Source organism: Rhinolophus sinicus, linkage group LG02 (genome assembly GCF_036562045.2).
Source record: "Rhinolophus sinicus isolate RSC01 linkage group LG02, ASM3656204v1, whole genome shotgun sequence".
In the NCBI taxonomy this organism is placed as follows: domain Eukaryota; kingdom Metazoa; phylum Chordata; class Mammalia; order Chiroptera; family Rhinolophidae; genus Rhinolophus; species Rhinolophus sinicus.
Window position 1 is genome coordinate 68,454,997 of NC_133752.1, and position 21,466 is coordinate 68,476,462.

A 21,466-nucleotide genomic window follows, 5' to 3' on the forward strand; every position below is an offset into this window, starting at 1 on the left:
AACGGAGCCATGGATAGGGGGTTATACCATTATATTCTCGCTGGTGGCTGCCCTAGGTCCCAGAGGTCCTGCCACATGGCTTGACCCCACAGTGGACAGTGTCCTACCAACCAGTTTTGGTGTTTCCACATAGGGAGCCACAACATTAGGCCCCAGAACACCGCCCTGCTGTCAGTACAAATAACTAGGGGCCCGGGCTCATGGCTGATTATCATCCACACAGCTCGTAGCTCAGCCCACTGGCTACTCTGGCCCATCCCCGTATCAAACCAAATGGTGTTTGTTTGGGGCTGCACACCAATAACCGATCAAACAGCTGCAGTCCCTCAGCTAGAACCATCAGTAAACCAGGCATCCACAGGTACTGGGGGCTGTCCTTCTCTGTAGGGCGAGGGCTCCAAGTCCTCCCCCTTAGGCAGAGCACTTGGCTTAGCCTGGGCTACAAGCTCCACAGGCCCTAGGACCTGTTGTAACTCTGTGCTCAAAGGGTTGAACTAAGGGGCTACATTGCTTCAAGTAGGCACCCCACTTGGCAAGGGTGGTGGTCTGTGCCACCCATTTTGGGTCCCTGGGTCCACATACGGACCCACCTCTGGACGGGATACGTTTTCCGAACCAACACCCATGCCGCTCCTGTGATGGCTTCTGTGGCCACTAGGGCTATATACGCAGCAGCCAGCTGTTTCTCTATTAGAGAGTAGCGGATTTCCGCTCCTCTCCACAATTGGAACCAAAATTCCACTGGCGACCAGAGATGCTCCTGCATTTGCCAGAGATCCCAACCATACCCCTCTTGAGTTACGTGAACATCAAGTTCAAACGGGCGACCAGGGTCTATTACTTGCAGAGCCTGTGCCTGCTGCACTGCCCGTTTTGTGGCAACAAAGCCTTGCTCTATAGCCTATGTCCAACCCCATGAGGCTCCCTTTTTTATCATGTTATACAAGGGCCTTGCCATTTGTGCTAAATGGAGTACAAACAGCCACCAGTACCCCCAGCAGACCCAAATATATCTGCAGTTGTGAGACCTTGGTCAGCCGGGGAAATGCTTGTATTTTATCAATGATTGCCTCAGGTATGACCTTTGTTTTACCCAACCACATAACACCCAAAAACTTGACAAATAAGCCGGGCCTTAGACCTTTTCCTTGTTCACTGCTCAGCCACGTGACTTCAGGTGGTGGAGAAGAGAGGGAGCTGCTTGCTCTAAATCTGAAAGAGAATCAGAAGTCAGTAATATGTCATCAACATAATGAAACAAGGCCACAGAGGATGGGCAATCCGACTGTGCCAAGTCCTGGACTACGAGCCCATGGCAGACAGTGGGGCTGTACAAGTATCCTTGCGGAAGGACTTGAAAAGTCCACTGCCGCCCGTCCCAAGTAAAAGCAAACTGCTCTTGACACTCAGGTGCAATGTCAGTGGAGAAAAAAAGCATTGGCCAAGTCCACTACATAGTGGTACATTCCTAGGTGGACAGTCAGACAATCCATCAAATCATGAATTGAAGGCACTGCAGCGTGCAAGGGTGGTGTCACCTTATTTAACTCCCTATAGTCCACAGTCATTCACCAGGTCCCATCTGGCTTCTGGACAGGCCATACTGGGGAGTTAAAGGGACTGTGCATTGGCCTCACAATATGTGCCTTCTCCAATTCCAATATTGTACGACCAATCTCCTCCTGTCCTCCTGGCAGGCAGTACTGTCGCACTGTAACCACGTGCCAGGGCTGTGGCAACACTTGAGGAGGATGGTGAGCATGCCCGCGTGTCACCACTTTCACCACCTGGATCCGGAGACAGAACTCTCCTACCGACGTCTGTAAACTGAGGTCATATAGCACGTCCACCCCTAGAATATATTCCGGAACGGGGGAGACATAAACCTTGTAGGTACAGGGGGAAGCCTTCCTATACCCAGTGGTAAGGAAACAGCTTTCACAGTCACAGTCTTTCCCCCGTAGCCATCAATGCAGATTGCTGGTCCGGGGAAGAGTTCTGGGTTCCCATAAGACTGCAGTTTGTGCCAATGTCAACTAGGGCCAAACCCCTCTGCACATTAGAAGGGGACCAATGTATGGACAGTTCTACGTGGGGCCTCCGGTCCCTGCTCATCCCCTCTGACCAGGTACCCTGCCCACCCTCCCCCAATCAAGCTGAAAGGAGTCGGCCTCAAGCAGCCACATGAAGTCCTGGAGGGACACGGGTCATGCTTTCCCAGACTTCTCCTTTAGGCTTCTCCGGAATTGCTGTTCCGGACACAGCTGTTTCCAAAGTTCCAACAAGAGTGGATTGGGTTGTCGGTCTATTTTTTCCTGATCAACTCCTGCTGCCACAAGATCACACCACATCTGTGAGCGTGTTACTCTCTATGGCCCGCGACCTCGCCTGACCCTTTTTTTTTAAAGATTTTATTGGGGAAGAGGAACAGGACTTTATTGGGGAACAGTGTGTACTTCCAGGACCTTTCCAACTCAAGTTGTTGTCCTTTCAATCTTAGTTGTGGAAGGCGCAGCTCAGCTCCAGGTCTAATTACCATTGTTAGTTGCAGGGGGCACAGCCCCCCATCCCTTGCGGGAGTCAAACCATCAACCTTATGGTTGAGAGGATGTGCTCCAACCAACTGAGCCATCAGGAACTCAGTGATAACTCAGCTCAAGGTCTCGCCCCCTTATTTTTGATTTGGACTTCCAGGTCTTGACTTCTCGGACCTCCTGTCTTAACTTCCCTCACCGCTGGCTTTCAACATCCCGAGGGTGGTCATGGCTGTGGTAACTTCATGGATCCGCCGCCCCACATAGGGCATAAGAATGGCAACCAAGGATCCAAAAGCACTTGCGGAGGCACTATCCAAAACCAGATCTCTCATGCTGGTTGTAAAATGTTTATCATCTGGTCCCCGCATATTAGGGTTGAACACAGCACGTCTCATACACATTTCATGGATGGTTTGAGTAAGTTCAGTATACGATTGCCATTTACTCACAGTGTCTAGCAGCTCGCCAGCCTCTCCCCATACTGTGCGTACCGCAGTGGTGAGTCACTCCATTAGAGTGTGGTTGTCATGGTCTTGGGCCAACCTATGGCAATTCTCCAACCTTTGTCACAGGGACAGATGCACTGCCATGGAGGCTAGCTTTTCCATTTCGCCTGGGAGCAGAGAATGCTGTCTGCCTCTTCATCCCATAAACGCAGCAGCCAAGCCGACATCAGCTCTCCAGGGCGCTGTCAGCAGGCACCACCTCCCCAGCTCCTGAAACTCAGTGGGAGTGTAAGGGGTGTAGGTTATGAACTCAATCATTGCTAGGTTGCTGGCAGCAACGCCCCTGGGGCTCAGTTTGCTCATGCTTTACCTTGTGCTTCACGATGGGCTGGCTGTGGGGGTTGGGAGCTACACTGTCTCAACTCGCTTCATCCACCTCTGCCTTAGAGTCTCCACTGTGGGGCTCCTCTTCTAACAGACGGACCCGACCTTCCAGCGCCTCCCACCAGGGCTGCTGCCCCACACCTGGGCTATTTCATCAAGCGCATCCTCCATGTTATGGCGCAACGCGGTGAGGAACATCCAGCCCATACAGCCGGCTGTACCCTTCACCTCCTCCAGCAACCGCTCAGCTAGAAACTGCAGGCCCCTCTCCAACTGGCCGGAGAGCCATCCATGTCCTCCCACCCCTACTCGGGGGTCCCATGAGAACAGTGGCTACTGGGTACCACACACTGTGTGGGGGCCACATGTCCCCCTGCCCAGAGTCAGACACCACTCCTACCTGGCCAGAATCCTGCTAGCCGTGCCAGGTGTTGGATTGGGTGGAGGCCTCGGTGTCAGATGTCCACAACTCTAGGAGCCCACGGCAGCAGCGGACCACCAAAAGGAAGGTGACGCCCGCCATGGCCAACAGGGTGGCCTGCCATCTGGAGGCTGGAGAGGCCCACCAATTCACCGAGGGGTTGCATTACTCTCAAGCAGATCGTGCCTCCTGTTCCCGGCGCCGCTCCTCACAGGCTTCCTGAAACTGAGTGCCCATATGCACAAGCTGTTCCATCACCTTTCGGAGAGTTTTGGCTGACAACACATCCTGCTTGCTGCGCCATGTGTCATGCAGACTCTGGTCTCGCTCCCCACATAAGAACGCAGGATATGGCGAGGCCAAAAAGGAACACCACAGAGCCATAGATAGGGGAGTCATACCACTATAGTCTCGCTGGCAACTGGGTTGGAGACATAGGAAGCAGGAGCCACATGATCTGCAACCTGCCGTCCGCTTCTCTGCCAACCAACCAAACCCCTAGTGTAGGCACAGCAGTTATATTAGTGGCTAATGGATAACTGGTTACAGCTGATGGCCAACTAGTCACAGCTGATGGCCATCTACTACCCGAGCCAGCACCTTTCCACGTGAGGCTGAGAGCCTGGAAACTGCTCTCTCTGGAACTCTGTCTCCACAACTGCCTTTACCACTGTGATGAATAGAATATTTGTGTCCCCCCCCACCCCAAATTCATATGTTGAAACCAAATCCCCACTTTGAGGTTACCTGGAGGTAGAGCCTTTGGGATGTAATTAGGTCCTGGGGTGGAGCCTTCATAAATGGGAGTACGCTTATAAGAAGAGGCTAGAGAGCTATCTGGCCCTCTTTCTGCCATATGAGGATACAACAAAATGATGGCTGTCATGCGGGATGTCAGGCAGGGTCTCTGGTCCCGCTCCCCACATAAGAATGCAGGATAGGGTGAGGCCAAAAAGGAAAACCCACGAGCCACAGATAGGGGAGTCATACCACTATATTCTTGCTGGCAGCTGGATTGGAGACACAGGCAGCAGGAGCCACACTATCCACAGCCTGCCGTCCACTACTCTGCAATCCACAACCTGCACTGTGCCGTGCTAACTGCAATCCGCTCTTGCTAGCTCAGCCACCATCTTCTTGCTAGCCCCCATCTACTGCTAGCATAGCCACAGCAGTTATATTAGTGGCCAGTGGCTCACTGGTTACAGCTGACAGCCAACTAGCCACAGCTGATGGCCATCCAATCACAGTTGATGGCCATTTACTACCCGAACCAGCACCTTTCCACGTGAGGCCGGGAGCCTGGAAACTGCTTTCTGGGGCTCTGTCCCCACAATGGCTGTCTGCACATCAGGAAGCAGGCCCTCACCAGAACCACCCAAGCTGGCACTCTGATCTCGAACTTCCAGCCTCCAGAACTATGAGAAATAAATTTCTGTTGTTTATAAGCCACCCACTCTGTGGTACTGACTAGGACAATTAGCACATGAAATTTTCTTATTTATTTGCTTGTCTCGTCTCCCTATTTTAATGTAAGCTTGAGGTGAGTAGGACTTTGCATTGTATATCACATCACCACAGTCATAGGCCCTAGAACAGCATGCGGCAGATAGTCAACACTCAGTAAATGCATGATCTTTTACACCCAGTACCCTCTGCAATGAAGTTTTTGTGATTATTGGTTCAAATTCCCAAGAGAGATCATCTGCTTGGTTCTCTAGCCAGCAAATACACTTATGTCTTTAGTTCTGGAAACCATCCTTAGTCCAAGCAGCAAGGTCAAGGGGGAGCAGTTATGGACAGCCCTTTCCAAGGGAATGTGAAGTGATGGGTCTCTAGAGGGATCCACAGGTGAAGAAGACACTGATATTTGTTTCAGAGGGGACTCACCACCTTTGCAGAGTTACTTCCCACTGCAAATGTCTGTATACAATTGTGTGTGCAACCCATTCTCTACCCCATTCACATGAGCCACTCGCCGTGAAGACACCTGGCTCAGATTAGGCACTCAAAATTTCTTAGGTCACCCTATATTCCCTGCTTCCAGATCTTTCCTCAAGCTGTTCCCTCTCTGCCAGAAAGGCTCGCCCCAACTAGCCCAATGTCCTCTATCAGTCTGTAGATGTTAGCCCTCATTTTAGAATTCTACTCAGATTTCACCCCATCCCGGGTTCCGTCATTCCGAATTAGTCACACCTTTCCCCAAACTCAGAAACCACCTTGTTACAACCTCTTTTAAGGATTTACTCCATGCTTCTTTCCAAGACAAAGGTAAGAATCAGATGATAGATTCCACACAAAGACCCCTAACAGTCTTATTCACAGTAAGATGAAGATAAAGCATGACATCCATGCCAGATACGAGAGGCTACGAGTGTGTTCACATAGCGGGCCTGGGTTCCTGAAGAAGGCCATGGAGAGTGTCAGTGCAGCATAAAATGACATGGAGAGAGGCAGCAAGGCTGATAAGGATAAACTCGGCCCATTGGACAACCAGGGTAAGCCCAGTCTTTACCCAAATGCAGGCTGTTTCTAGATTTTACCCCTGAGACCAATAGTTATCAACCTTGGCTCCATGTTAATGTGGATATTTTGAAAAGTATCCATGTCCAGGCTCCACTCTAGAGATTGTGACTTCATTGCTCTGGGGTGGGGCAATTGTGCACCACTGGCCAGGAGCTATATCAAAACACATGTCCTAAGAGAAAGTCAAGGGCTTTGGTTCCAAAGTGAATCCCAACTCTGCCCTTTACCAGCTTTGCCATCTTCTGCAAGTCACTGAAAATCTCTGTGCCTCCTCTTCCATACAAGTAAACTGCTGCTAATAATTCCTACCTTATATGCTTACTGTAAGGATCAGAGAAAACATATTAGAAATTCCTAGAACAAACAAAAAAAGAAATTCCTAGAATATAATAGATCCTCAATGAAATGGTGGGTGTAAGTATTATTAATGCCTCCCTTGAAACCTGTTGGAGAGTGATATTTAACACTCTGTGGTTTAAACATGTAAGGCAATGCTGCCGACATTCCAAAATAGTCGTGCTTTAAAGAAGAGGGTTGCTTTGTTTCTGCATAGGCCACCTCAGCCCAGTCATAGAAGAAAGCTGTTTGGCAGGCCAGGCATACACTTCTCTGAAAATTAACATTGTCCAGACTGACTTTTCATTGAGGCAATATGCCCTGAATGTGTAACATTTGTGTCAGCAACTACAGACCTGGAGCAGCTATTCTGCCACAGATCAACTGACCCAGAACTCAGTAACTGCTCTTCAATGAGAATGCTATGCCTACAGAAAGCAAAGGGTGAAAAGACACTGTGAGAACATCGCTCGCATCTGGGCCAGGCATCTACCACGTTTTTCAGGCACATTACTGTATGAGGGAAAAACTATCATCATGCACAAAAGACAAGGAGAACACTCTCTCCTGGTTTTTATTAGCAAAACAATAGTATCCATTTCCCAAATTCCATTAAAGAGACACTTCCTGGTGCTTTTCACTGTACTTCACTCTCTTCCCACCCAAAATGGGCACTAAATCTAACATACAATGATATGAAGCTGAGAGCTTGCAAAGTCTGGCCTGATTTAAGCCACGTTGGTGTGTAAAATAAATATGTTGTAGTTATAGTCTGAACCACTAGAGAAGAGAAAATAGCATATTTTCATCTGGATAATTATTTATTGACTTAATTTCTGCTTGTGGAAATATTGATGAGCCTATTTAAAATACAAGCTATGGACAAGCCAAGGAACACCTGGAGCTGCCAAAAGTTGAAAGAAAGCACCCTCCCTTAGAGCCTCAGGAGGGAGCATGGCTCTGTCCACACCCTGACGTTGGACTTCTGACTTCCAGAACTGTAGGAATGTAAATGTGTGTTGTATTAAGTCAAAAAATAATTAATTACTTACATCAAATTAAATTCTTGATTAATTAAATTAAATACAAGATATGGGAAGCATTCCAATGTCGGAATCAATGGATTAAATTTAGACAAACTCTTGCAAGACAATCAAAAAATATCTATGATAAAGGTAGCCTAATCAGGACCCTAATTCATGAACTGACCTATTGATTTTTCTCAGCTATGGACATTAGCCAGTGTTTGGTCATCATCCTTGACAGTAGGGGTTAAAAACAGGGGCCACTACCTGTTTTTGTAAATAAAGTTTTATGGAAACACAACCACATTCATTTTTTTACATATCGTTTATGGCCCTCTTTATGCTACAACAGCAGAGTTGTATAGTTGCAAGATTATATAGCCTGAAAAGTTGAAAATATTTCCTATGTTGCCCTTTATCAAAAACGTTTGCCAAGCTCTGCTCCATAGAAACATGGCATGGTATCATTTCCCCACCAAAAATACTTAAACACAATAGTTTAAGTGAAAATGTATTAAAATATACGCTTGATGATTTATGCTTTATATGGAGTATATGAAACAGCAATAATGTGTTTATTATGTGTTACATGCCATTTGGGAAAAATTACTAAGTAAAATTACTTCATACCACTAATTATCTATTTTTATATAGATATGAATTATGCTAACAGCAAAGATTTCATTTCCATCATTATTAGTAATTAGTAGGTGGTTAGTTATTTTCACCTATCAGGAAAACTTGGAAAAGAAATACAGTTCATATTACTTCTATCTTAGTTTTTCCACATATCAAATGTAAGAGGAAATGGAATGGGTGTGTTTAATTCAACTCAGCGCTTTCTAACAAGGATGAAATAGTGTCAATTATATGCACTGCAGTTGTTTTAAAGTAAACTGAAACATAAAATATACTCAATTTAATTAAAGCATAAAAATAAAATGAGGTATCAATAGTAAAAGAATGAGAACAGCAGTATTGCTGTGTTAATCTTATTTATGCATCTAGATTTACAGCATTCAAAATTGTGTGGGTTTTAAACAGTCATTAATGGGAATCTGGTTAAAATAGAGCAACAAGGGGGGGATGCAATTTAAATAAGTGGCATTTTTCTTTTTGCACTTAGCCATCTTCTAAAGAAGGAGGCTATTAAAATTTTAAATCAGTTTTTAATGAAAGTTTAGTGGTATAATATTTAATTGAAAACAACACCAGATGTTCTTTATCAAAACATCTTTCATAGTGGCTAAATCAAGGTCTGAGAAGTTATTTAATGAGATAATTGTTGGTCTGTGAATACAGCAGCAATTTCTTATTTACTTGTAATGCTAAAACACACAAGTTTGGAGGCTGGCCAGGTTCTGTCAGCTGCTGTCTGCTTCTCATCTTTCCTTGTGTGGTCCAAGTAAAGATGGTTGCTTGGAACACCAAATCTCACAATCGAAAACCAACAGATAAAAGAAAGGATCAGTTGCCTGGGAGATGGGCTCCCTCCCTTTGAACCACAGGAAAAATTCCACTAATAAGATATTGGACATAGACAACAAACTGTGAGGTACACCGACACAATAAAGAAAGGGAAGTCACAGAGCTGGGCTTCAATGAAGAGTTAATGTCAGACAACAATATTTGACAGTTGTGGTAAGCAGAATGTTAAACTGACCACCCAAGATTTCCTATCCTAATCTTCTGGACTGTAAATATGATCAGATATCATGCCCATGATTATGCTACACTAGGTGGCAAAAAAAGAGATTTTGCAGATATAATTATTACTGATCAGTTGATTTTAAGTTCATCAAAAAGCAGATTATCCAGGTGAGCCTAATTTAATCACACACACCTTTTAAAGGCAGAGAGTATTCTCTGGCTGGTGGCAGAGGGGGAAGTCAAAGAGACTTGAAACACTAGAAGAATTTGACAATGTTATTCCTGGCTTTGAAGATGGAGAAGTCTACACGCGAGGTTCCAGAGAGCTGTCCAGCCAACGGCCAGCAAGACAGCGGGGACTTCAGTCCTAAAACCACTGGAACTAAATTCTGCCAACAACCTGAACGGTTGTGTAGATTCTTCCCCCACACCCTCTAGAGAAGAACCCAATCCAGCCCACCCTTTCATTTCATCCTGCGCAGAGAACCCAGTCAATTCTGCAAGCTTCTAAACTTGTGTTAATTTGTGAAGCAGCAACAGAAAACTAATATAACCACCACCTCCTCCATTTTTAAGGCCAGAATGACAGGACATTTCCAAAGCAGCTATTGGCCTTTCTTATTGAGGCTCTGCTTGATCAAATTCCTAAGACTACTCCCCCTACATACACACACCCACCCCCCGACACTCATCATGAAATTAATAATACTTCCTCTCTTGGGAAGAAAAGATGGAATTGAGAATCAATGAATGTTAAGCAAATTACATTGAGATCTGCAAGCACCTTTTCCAAAAAATAAAATAACTGCAACAGGTTGGAGCACATAGTGCTTGTGAGATTCCTGGGAGACACATCTCTCCACAAAAGTTGTGTTCAGTGTCGCTACTATAGAGCAGAAGTGGACTTAACTATGAACCAGCTTTAAATGGGGCAATTAAATTCAGATTGGATATTAACACTGAGCATCACTTCTGTGACATGGGAGATAATAGCAAGGGATAAGACACTCCATTTGAATCAGCCCGTTAGTGAGCAGAACCCTCTGTGTCCACTTTGCCCTTAAAAGTGAAGGACAAGAACTACTTAGCCTTTGGTGGGGGGGGGGGGAGGGAGATGTATCTCACCAGCAGGGGGCTGAAACCAGTGTGAGGGTATATTCAAATGTCACTTACTAATCTTTGAGACACAGAATAAAGAGCAATAGAAAACCCCTATGATGCCTTATAACCTCTGTCTTATTGCTTATTTTAAAAGCATGAAGAAGGAGAATCCCCAAATCTCAGTAGGTCTGAGGAACTCCATGGACACAGAGAAGGTTGTGCTTTTCAAGGATTGTTCTCCAAGAAACGTTCCCGTCAGCAGACGGCTCAGAGATCCAGCTCGTAAGTCTTCGCAAGTTGGGCTAGAAAGACCAACCCTACACAAATGAGTTTCCCTTTTGTCCCAGTCACCATTTTAACTTCATCAGTGTTCACATAGGATGTTTTTAAGCTTTTTTGTAAAGCTGTTGCATGATTTTCAAACTTCAGGCAAACATTACATATCTTTAATATTCTACGTGCAAAGCCATTTAGCCCTAAGGGCCACAACAGAGCGACCCACCCTCATCAATATCCTGAGAAGTCCCTCCAACAAACAGGGGAGGACTCAAGTGAAGATGGAGGAGCAAACAAAAAGGAAAGGACAGTTGTGTTTACATAATTCCCCCTAATTTACTGAGGGGGAAGGTCCAACAAGTGATCTATTTTGTCCTATTGATCAATTTTGACAAAAATCTTTGGTTTAGTAATCCTGTGAAAACACCAAGGATAGCACAAGAAATAACTGAACAATAACATTTGAGGGTTAATTATATTCCAAGCACTATTCCAAGTGCTCTATGTATATTAGCTCATTTAATGTCCCTATGGCCTTGTGACGCAGGTACTACTCTTATGTTCTAGACAAGAAAATTGAGGCACAGAGCGGTTAAGTTACTCAAGGTCATACAGTTAGAAAGTGCTGGAAACTGGAATAAGAGAAGAAAGGGATGTTCCCCCCCAAAAAAAAAATCTGAAGATTATATGGCAGCTAAGAAGCCTTAGGCAACAGAGAGCTAACCAGTGGGAGATAAACAGAGAAATTATTCATTCATACATTCACTCATCCATTCATGCACCACTGGGCTGAGTGCTAGACATACAGCAATAGTAAACCAGTTTTTAAAGCTAGTCGTTATCCTGAGATTGCAGTCTGCTGGTTAGATACAGTGCAACAAAGCTAAGATGGAGAAACTGCCTAAGAGGGGCCCTCTGCCAGACCTGAGGGTTAAGAAAAGGCTTTTCCAACAGACAGTGATGTCTGAGCTGACACCTGAGGATGAGCAAGGAGGCTCTGGGGGGAGTCAGAGCACAGTGCCTTAGCCCTCTGGGTTTTTGCTTTCCCTGAGCTCTGAGTGTTTTAAAAACAGACCCAAAAAGAAGAGAAGAACAAGACTCTGACAGCCAAATTCCAAATGAGCCCAGTCATAGTTTATTTTTCCTCCTATCCTAAAAACCCCCAGGGAAAGAGAAAGGGTTTGGCAAAGGCAGGGCAGGATGGATAGACTGGGAATGTCTGGGAGGAAGGAAGCTCTCCAGGGCAAATCCAGCTACAGAGACTGTGGGGGAACACGCCTGGGGTGTGACATGTATGTGGAGAATAAGACACAGATGAGTGAGAGTAGTTCAAATGAGCAGCCAACCCAGAGAGGCCTAGCAAAAAGGACTTGAACGTGTAGAGCAGACGATGCAGAGGTCTACACTGGCAGGTGGGCATCAGACAGACCTGGCAACAAACTACGGGAGTCAGACTTGGCTGATGTTAGAAGCAAGACAAATCTTAGGAGGGAAATCAGCAAAGGAGGCAGGGTTCCATCCCAGAGAGAAAACAGTGTCTTAGGATTGAGGTAGATGCTCAGTTTCTCCAAGAATTCCAGCAAGAAGAAATAATATGTGAGAGATCTAAAGAGGACGGCATAGCCAAAGAACCAGAAGTCTCTCAGTATGGCATACTGGAGAGGTCAAAGAAGAAAGGTCGAATGTGCAGCTAGAGGACAGGTTTTAAAGTGCTTTATAAAGAAAATTGTAAGATCCAAGATGGCTGAGTAGATAAACATTGTGCCTGCTTCCTTCCATGAATACATCAAAATTACAACTAAATTATAGAACAATCAACCTGGAGAACCATCTGAAGTCGGTTGAACAGAAGTTTTATAACTAAGGATATGAAGAAGAAGCCACATCAAGACTGGTTAAGAGGGGTGGAGACGCAAAACGGGCTGGCCCCAAACCTCCATGTGGTGGTTGAGAACCGGGAGGGATATCTCAGCCTCAGTGGTTTCCCCCAGAGAAGCGACAAACCATAGGCCCATACTGGCCTCCCCAGCCCAGAGTACTGCTGTTGGCAAGAGGAGCCCCCACAACAATTGGCTGTGAAAAACAGTGGGGATTTGGACCACCCAGGTGAGACGGAAGGCAGCGGGAAACCCAGACATTCTCTTAAAGGGCCTGCACACTCACTCCCAGGCACTCACCTTGGGCTCCAGCGAAGGGATAGTAACTTGAAAGATGTTGGAGACATACTGGGACATGCTTGGGGACAAGGGCTGAAGGACAGTGAGCAATTTCCCTGTGAGGGATCCTTCTCCCAAGCAGCTGGCAGGCAGGCACCACCCTTCCTGTTTTGAGCCCTCCCCCAACGCTACGGCCAAATCTGAATCGGATTGGTCTGGTGAGCTCCAAAGCTCCACCCTGCTGACTCACTGGGATCCTGCCCCACCCAACTCCCCAACACTGGTGGCACTTTCTCCAAGAGCAGCCAGCCCCGCCCACGTTGCACTCTTTCTTGGAAAACTATCAGAGTCCGACAGACCCCAGGTGGGTGACGACTGGCCCCATTGTGCTCTGAGTCTTTTGCTGAGTAGCTTCAGGCTCAGCACTAGCACCAAACCAGAATCTACATTAACCTGGTGACCACAACTCTTTCCAGTCTAGTGATTCCCTGAGACCCAACTTGCATACTGCACGAGACTTTATCAATGGCTGAACCTTAAGGGAGCCGGCAGGTGACAGCAGGCCTCGGGGTGTCCTGGCATTTTGCAGTGCTACCCCAGGCCCTGTACAGGTGGCAGAAATCATTGCAGCGTGGCCTCTCCCACATGCCTCCAGAGTTAGCACAGGCAGTCAACCACCACAGATCACTTTGTAGCTCTTACCAGCCAGTGAGCTGCGCCCTCCACAACTACATTGATGGCAACAAGCTGCCGCTGAGCTTTTGGAGGGGCAGCTGGATGGCTCAGTTGGTTAGAGAGCAAGCTCTTAACAACAAGGTTGCCAGTTCAATTCCCATATGGGATGGCAGACTGCGCCCCCTGCATTGAAACGGTGACTGGACTTGGAGCTGAGCTGCACCCTCCACAACTAGATTGAAGGACAACAACTTGGAGCTGAGGGACCCTGGAGAAACACACTATTCCCCAATAAAAGAAAAAACAAATTTTTTAAAGAGAGGATAGTTTAAGAGACCTCTGGGACAACTTCAAGCATAACAATATTCGCAGGGCTGGCCCGGTGGCTCAGGCGGTTAGAGGTCCATGCTCCTAACTCCAAAGGCTGCCAATTGGATTCCCACATGGGCCAGTGGGCTCTCAACCACAGGGTTGCCAGTTCAACTCCTCGAGTCCCGCAAGGGATGGTGGGCAGCGCCCCCTGCAACTAAGATTGAACATGGCACCTTGAGCTGAACTGCCGCTGAGCTCCCAAATGGCTCAGTTGGTTAGAGCACATCCTCTCAACCACAAGGTTGCCGGTTCGACTCCCGCAAGGGATGGTGGGCTGTGACCCCTGCAACTAGCAACAGCAACTGGACCTGGAGCTGAGCTGCACCCTCCACAACTAAGACTGAAAGGACAACAACTTGAAGCTGAACGGCACCCTCCACAACTAAGACTGAAAGGACAACAACTTGACTTGGAAAAGAAAAAAGTCCTGGAAGTACACACTGTTCCCCAATAAAGTCCTGTTCCCCTTTCCCAATCAAATCTTTAAAAATAAAAAGCAATATTTGCATCATAGCATTACCAGAAGGAAAAGAGAGAAAGCAAGGGATTGAGAACCTATTTGAAAAAATAATAACTGAAAACTTTCCTAACCTTGCAAAGGAAATAGACATACAAGCCCAGGAAGCAGAGAGTCCCAAACAGGGTGAACCCATACAGGCCCACACCAAGACACATTATAATTAGAATAGCAAAAGTTACAGACAAAGAGAGAATCCTAAAAGCAGCAAGAGAAAGTCAACTACTAACTTATAAGGGAGCTCCCATAAGCTTGTCAGTTGATTTCTCAACAGAAACTTTGCAGGCCAGAAGGGATTGGCACAAAATAGTCAATGTGATGAAAAGCAAGGAACTACAACCAAGATTACTCTACCCTGCAAGGTTATCATTTAAAAATCAAAGGACAGATAAAGAGCTTCCCAGACAAGAAAAAGTTAATGGAGTTCATTACCACCAAACCAGTACTACAAGGAATGTTAGAGGGACTTCTTTAGCGGGGGGGGGGGGGGATCAAAATTATTCATAATAAAATGGCAACAGCTACATATCTATCAACAATTACTTTCAATGTAAATGGATTAAATACTCTAATCAAAAGACATAGGAGGGCTGAATGGATAAGAAAACAAGATCTTTACATATGCTGCCTACAAGAGATTCACTTCAGATCAAAAGACACACACAGGTGGAGTGTAAGGGGATGGAGAAAGATATTTCATAAAAATGAAAAAAAAAAAGAAGGAAGAAAGAAAGAAAGAAAGAAAGAAAGAAAGAAAGAAAGAAAGAAAGAAAGAAAGAAAGAAAGAAAAGAAAAGAAAATCTGGAGTAGCAATACTTATACCAGACAAAATAGACTTTAAAACAAAGGCTATCATAAGAGACCAATAAAGACCCAGTAATCCTACTTCAGAGTATTTATCTGAAGAAACCCAAAATGCTACTTCAAGAGGACGTATGCATCCATATGTTCATTGCAGCACTGTTTACAAGGGCCAAGACGTGGAGGCAGCCTGGGTGTCCATTGATGGAAGAATGAATAAAGAGGAGGTGGTACATATATACAATGAAATATTGCTCGGCCAGGGAAGAGAATGGGTTCTTGCCATCTGTGGCAGCATGGATGGACCTAGAGGGAACTATGCTGAGTAGAGTAAGTCAGACAGAGGAAGACAGATGCAGCGAGATTTTGCTTACATGTGTAAAGAAAAGAATAAACAAAACAGAAACAAACAAAAAAGGAAAGAAAATGGTAAAAAGTTGGGCATTCTTCTTATCAAACTGGGGGTAGTAAGTCAACAGTATTTATTTGGGTATAAACCCTCAATTAACTAGAGTTCCCTTAAGAGGCCCAGGTTAAGAATTATTTATGTTCTAACTGGTTTAATGCAGTTATACCTGGAAATAGCTTTTCTTGCAAATGCTATTGGTATAGAATTACATTCAGAACATGATAAGAAAAGATTCAGCAAGATGGTTTCTGAGAGGCACATGAAACTAACGTGTCACTTTCCCACATTAAGCCAAATTTCTGGACTTATGAATGTCTATCATCTCATTTCCATGGCTAAAGATGTGGAAGGTTTCCCATACAGGAGTCATTGCCACCACAAAGCCCTTCATAATGCGTGTTGCACAGCTAACAGGACACCACAGTTGGGTCTACTTCCCACCCTGAAGGCTGTTCAAGCTTCCACTAGGCTCCCAAGCCTTCCCCACAAATTCCTGAGTCCTGGGACCACACACAGAACTACGACAGATTTCACTGAGGGCCAAGGAGACACTAGTTTTTTTCTCTTCAAGTTGTATTCTCTCTTGAAAAATCTCATCCCCAAAACACTTTCTGCAGTAAAAACATTACTGGGTGACCTCCCTTACCCCTGAAGGCCCTGACTTTCAAACCAACCACCAGTACATCTTATGGGTTTCCAGGACCCTAAGTCAGGTAACATGTAGACAAAAATTTCACCTTTGAACCTTGGAGAAAATGTTACTTCTCAATAAGGTATAGGAATATACTCAAATAACCTAAAAGAATTCCACTCAACAAGAATCAAAGAAGAAGAGGGACTTAAATTTTTCCAGTATTCCCTCTGTTCTGGCATATGATCATTTCTCTTAAAAAGCAAGTCTTTTTATTAGACATTAATGCTATGAGAAGACACTAATAAGGGGGGGGTAGCTTGGCATTAAAGAAGGTGGATTTGAAGCTTGATAGGTATAGATTGTGACAATACTGCAATTAGTTTGTTATTCACCTAAGAAGCTGACACACTAGCCAGGAGTAAATAAAGCCACTGCAGGAGTAAATGAAGCAACAATCATGTCATTCGGTTATCAGCTTCTTAAAAAGTAAATCTTTAGCATCAGTGAAAGGAATAAGTGTTACTCTAATTCCTTCACAAGCTTTAAAAAAATAAAAAAAAGTAGCAGTTTGTTACTCAACATCTTAACATCCTAGCTGAGGATCTGTTCAGAAGGGAAGGACTCAGTGCTCTCAGGACAAACACTCAAACTTTCAAAGACACCCTCATAACCCCTTCAAGGGCACAAAGTTTCACTCACAGTTAAGTTTATGAATGAACCACTTATTCCCTGAAAATATTTTATTCATCCTGGTTTGATGTTCTCCCAGGCCTCTTATAATGATGAGGAGTCATTTTTTATTTTTTATTTTTCTACTTTGCCAAGGTGAATTATTCAATCAGGCAACTGGAAGATTAATATGGGGACCCTGCATCATTTACCACCAAATGATCATATCATCTCCTCCATAACAAAAAAGGATGGAGTCTAATTATGGAATAACCCAAAGAGATTTCTTTCAACTTGTCATCTCAAAAGCAATGCTCTCTAGTTTATTTTACAGGGAAATGCAAATGTAAAAGTCTGTGTTAATTCAAAGTTAAAGTGTAAAATAATGATTTTTAAGCCAGAAAATGAAGCTTCTGGAGGTTTAACAGCCTAACATGATAGATACGGCATAGTGAGGATCAAAGTTGAAATCTAAGTTTTCTTTGCAACTGTGTAGATTTGGAAGCTGACTTATTATTCAGTGACCTTCTAAAATCTTGAAAGGCTGTCAAATACTAAAGCAGAACAGAAGAGAGACCATCTTCCGTGTTGATCTCTAAGAGTTCACGATCTCGGTGCCCATATGACTTATGATCTGGGATAACAACATGCTCCAGCGTCACCTACCTTTAAATGACCCCTAGAGCGTCCTTCAAATTCTGTGTCTCTAAATATTGAATTTTAGAGGCTATTAATGCCTTTTCAATTATATCATTAGCTAGTTCCCTGCATAGCTGTAACTCTTTTAGGAGATCAGATACAGAACGCTGATAAGAAGTCAGTTTCTGTCCTTTATTAAACAATGAGATTTTATCATCGAGGAACTGCACATGTGTGGAGAGAACAAACATCAAGGGCTTTACTCCAAGTCGAATGCCCTGCAATGTCGCTACAACAATGTGTTACGATCACTAAGGAGCCCCCTTCCTTTTCTAGAACTGTCCAAAAAGGATAGACCTGGTTTGGGAAAGAAATCGACACGTCCAAAATCAAGCTCATCACTTTCCTTCAGCACAAACCTGCTTTAGCAACAGCTTTCACCCAGTCTCCCATGCAAGAAATTCTGAGGGTTCCTTTTTAAAAATATTTTTTTTTAATTTTTCCATTACAATTAACATACAATATTATAAATACATTAGGTTCAGATGTACAACACAGTGATTAGTGGTTTCTCTTGACTTCCTCTCACAGCGACTTCCCAAGGCCTGTATATTCTACTTCTTAAAGATCTCTCATCCATCCTTCCCTTCTCCTTAGGGTGATCATATGTCCCTGTTGTCCAGGACAATCTTGATCTATGCCTGTTATCTCAGCATAACGATGAACTTTTTCTCCCCAAAGTGTCCAGGATGAACAAGTGATATCATCCATTCCCATTGCCACAACCTACTTCAAACCCTCACTGATTCACACCTGGATGGTAGTTGTAGTTGGCAGCAGTGGATAGAAGTATCTGCCCAAATGATCTTCACTTTCATCCATTCACTTCTTTGAAATTTTAATGGAGTGCTACTTCTGTACCAGACACAATGGTAGCCCAAAATGAGCTTCCCTGTAAGGCTGTGCAGTTTGCATATTGCACAAGGAGACCCAGGCCGGGGAGCAAATGATGCTGAAATTCAGCCCTCCGTTCACCTGCTAGGCCATGCTAGGCTGAGTCCTCCCTCCAGCAGGAAGAGGCACCTTTTTTCTTGGCACAAAAACAACTTCTGCGGGCCAAGTTTTGCACCCTCTGTGTTGCATCTGGCCAGTGGGGACACATTTTTCTAATTCATGTAAAGGCACTGCATAGGCTAAGAGTAGACCCTGTATTGTGGAAATTACATTCCTTCTTCCAGTTGGTTCCCTATTTGAATCCATTATCCTCTTCTGTATTGACCTTCCTACATTGCAAACCTGCTCTTGTGTCTCCCTTGTATCCTTCAGTAGCGCACTGTCATCTATAAGCTCCAGTCCAAAGCCTAGGCATGGTGTGCAAAGCCCTTGGTCATCTGACACCTGCCCTCTCTCTAGACTCATTTCTCCCCATTTCTCCCCATCCACACCTTACTTCAGCTGTGCTGGGCTTTTTCTGGTTGCTGGAATGTGCCCAAATGATCTTCACAGGCTTCATTTCTTTTCACATGCTGTTTATGTGGGCTGCGATGGTCATCAACACCCCACCCCACCAGCTGACAATTTACTTACTGATGATGATGAAAAAGGAGGAGGGAGAGGAGTAAAAACTGAAATGATGATAAAGATGATAAATAATGACCATAAGAAACTATTGAATAAAACAATTTTTTCCTTGCCTACAAATAGCACTACAATCCACAACCCAAAACTACAGGTGCTATGTGTTCCCGCATGCTAAAAAAGAGCCAACCAGAAGTGGAATAGAATTTTCCTCAGTGTTAAATGGCCCTACCACAACCAACCTCACTGGCACACTCACCCCCCTTCTGTATAGGCAGGATGGGGTGAGTGAGAGCCTACAGCCGGATGCAGGGTGTTTCTCCTCCCCTCCCATGCCTGTCCCCACATCCACACCCAAAGAAGCCAAGTGAGAGGGGAGACACCAACATACTGTGATGTTCGCATCACAAACATTGATGAAAAGAAACAAACACACCATTGTCCACTCGGACATCTGCTGGGGAGGCAGGGCACAGAGGGACACAGCAAGGCAGGCTGCATGGCACCATCGGTTTCCCACAAATGCCAGTGAAGTCTGCTAACCTGACAAGGCTAGCAATTGCCCACCAAGAAGGGTGCTGGCCATGTACAAGGACCTTTCAGCAAAGGATTTTGGAGTGTACTGTGGGTTGGGCTGGGGGAATGTTGAGCTGGAGTAAGATAGAAGAGAAGGAGCTGAAAGGCAAATCTCTAATGTGTCATTGTCCTTCACGGAAAGACCATCATGAATACACCTGTAGCCAAATAAACTGAGTTTATTACTCATCATAGCAAGAGGGAACGGACTCCATAGGGAAGTGTGGAGTGTCTCAGTAAGAGGGTGTTAGAAAGAAACTATTATGGAATTTGGGTTTTGGTTGAATAATTTTGGGAAAGGTATAAGGAAGCAGGAACTCACTCTGGGTGGGGACAATTCTATGACTAAGTATCTCAATAAATCTTATCTACAGGGAAGGAAGACATGCAATATAAAGTTATAATGTAAAATAGTAGTCTTGTTTAGTGAGGGAGAGGCTGCTCGGTATTTTGTTGGGTGGCACTTGTCTGAATTGGGGAGAGGATCTTGCCCTTATAGTCCTCAGAGGAACTCAAACCAACCGTGCCATCACCTTGATCTTGGACTTGCAGCTTCCAGAACTGTGAAAAAATAAACTTCTGTTATTTAAGCCACTCAGTCTGTGGTATTTTTGTTATGGCAGCCCTAGCAAACTAATACAGACCTATAACAAGTAAAGAGATTGAAGCTGTAACCGAAACACTTCCCATGAAGAAAAGCCCACGCCCAGATGGTTTCACTGGTGAGGTCTATTAAACATTTAAAGAAGAATTAATACCAGTTCTTCACAAATGCTTCCAAAAAAACAGAAAATGAGGAAACACTTCCTAACTCATTCTGTGAGGCCACCATTACCTTGATACCAAAATCAAAGACATCACAAGAAAAGAAAACTACAGTCCAGTATTTCCTATAAATATAGATGCAAAAATCCTCAACAAAATTTTAGTAAAAAAAAAAAAAAAAGAAACACATAAAAAAGAATTATGCATCACAACCAAGTGGTATTTATCCCAGGAATGCAAGTTTGGTTTAACACTCAAAAATTAATTAATGTAATACACCATATCGATAACATAAAATACATCTTTATCAATCATCTCAATAGATGCAAAATAGGCATTTGACAAAATTCAACACCTCTCCATGATAAAATTGGGAATAGACCATCTATGAAAAACCCACAGGTAACATCATACTTAATAGTGAAAGACTGAAAGCTCTCTAAGGTCAGAAACAAGACAAGGACGCCCACTCTCACCACTTCTATTCCACAATTTAGTGGCGGTTCTAACCATGTCAATTAGGAAAGAAGAAATAAAGGACATCTAGATTAAACAGGAAAATTCTCTCCATTTGCAAAAGGGAGGAGTTCTCTTCCTATTTTCAAGTCCTCCGTCTTTGGTGTTATCATACAGCCCAGGAGCCCACTTCAGTGATGAGAATCCTACTTGCTCTTCCGCTAGCTGGGCAGTGAGGACCCCCCAAAAGGCCAAAAGGACCCGACTGTGCCACCTGCTTGCGTTCTTACTGCAGGTTCCCATGCAGCGTTAAGAAACACTGTGGAGAGCAGCCCTCAGTGATGCAGCTGCTGTCAGCGGCTCTATGCCCTCTCCCCAACACATACAAAATTGGTAGACGCTGAGCTCTTGTCTGGCAGCAGAGCCCACCCCGCCTGGAGCTGACTTGATAAGCATCTTTATTGGCCAACTTCCTTTCTGCTCACTCCCTACCTCCCCACTTCCCAACTGGTGTGTC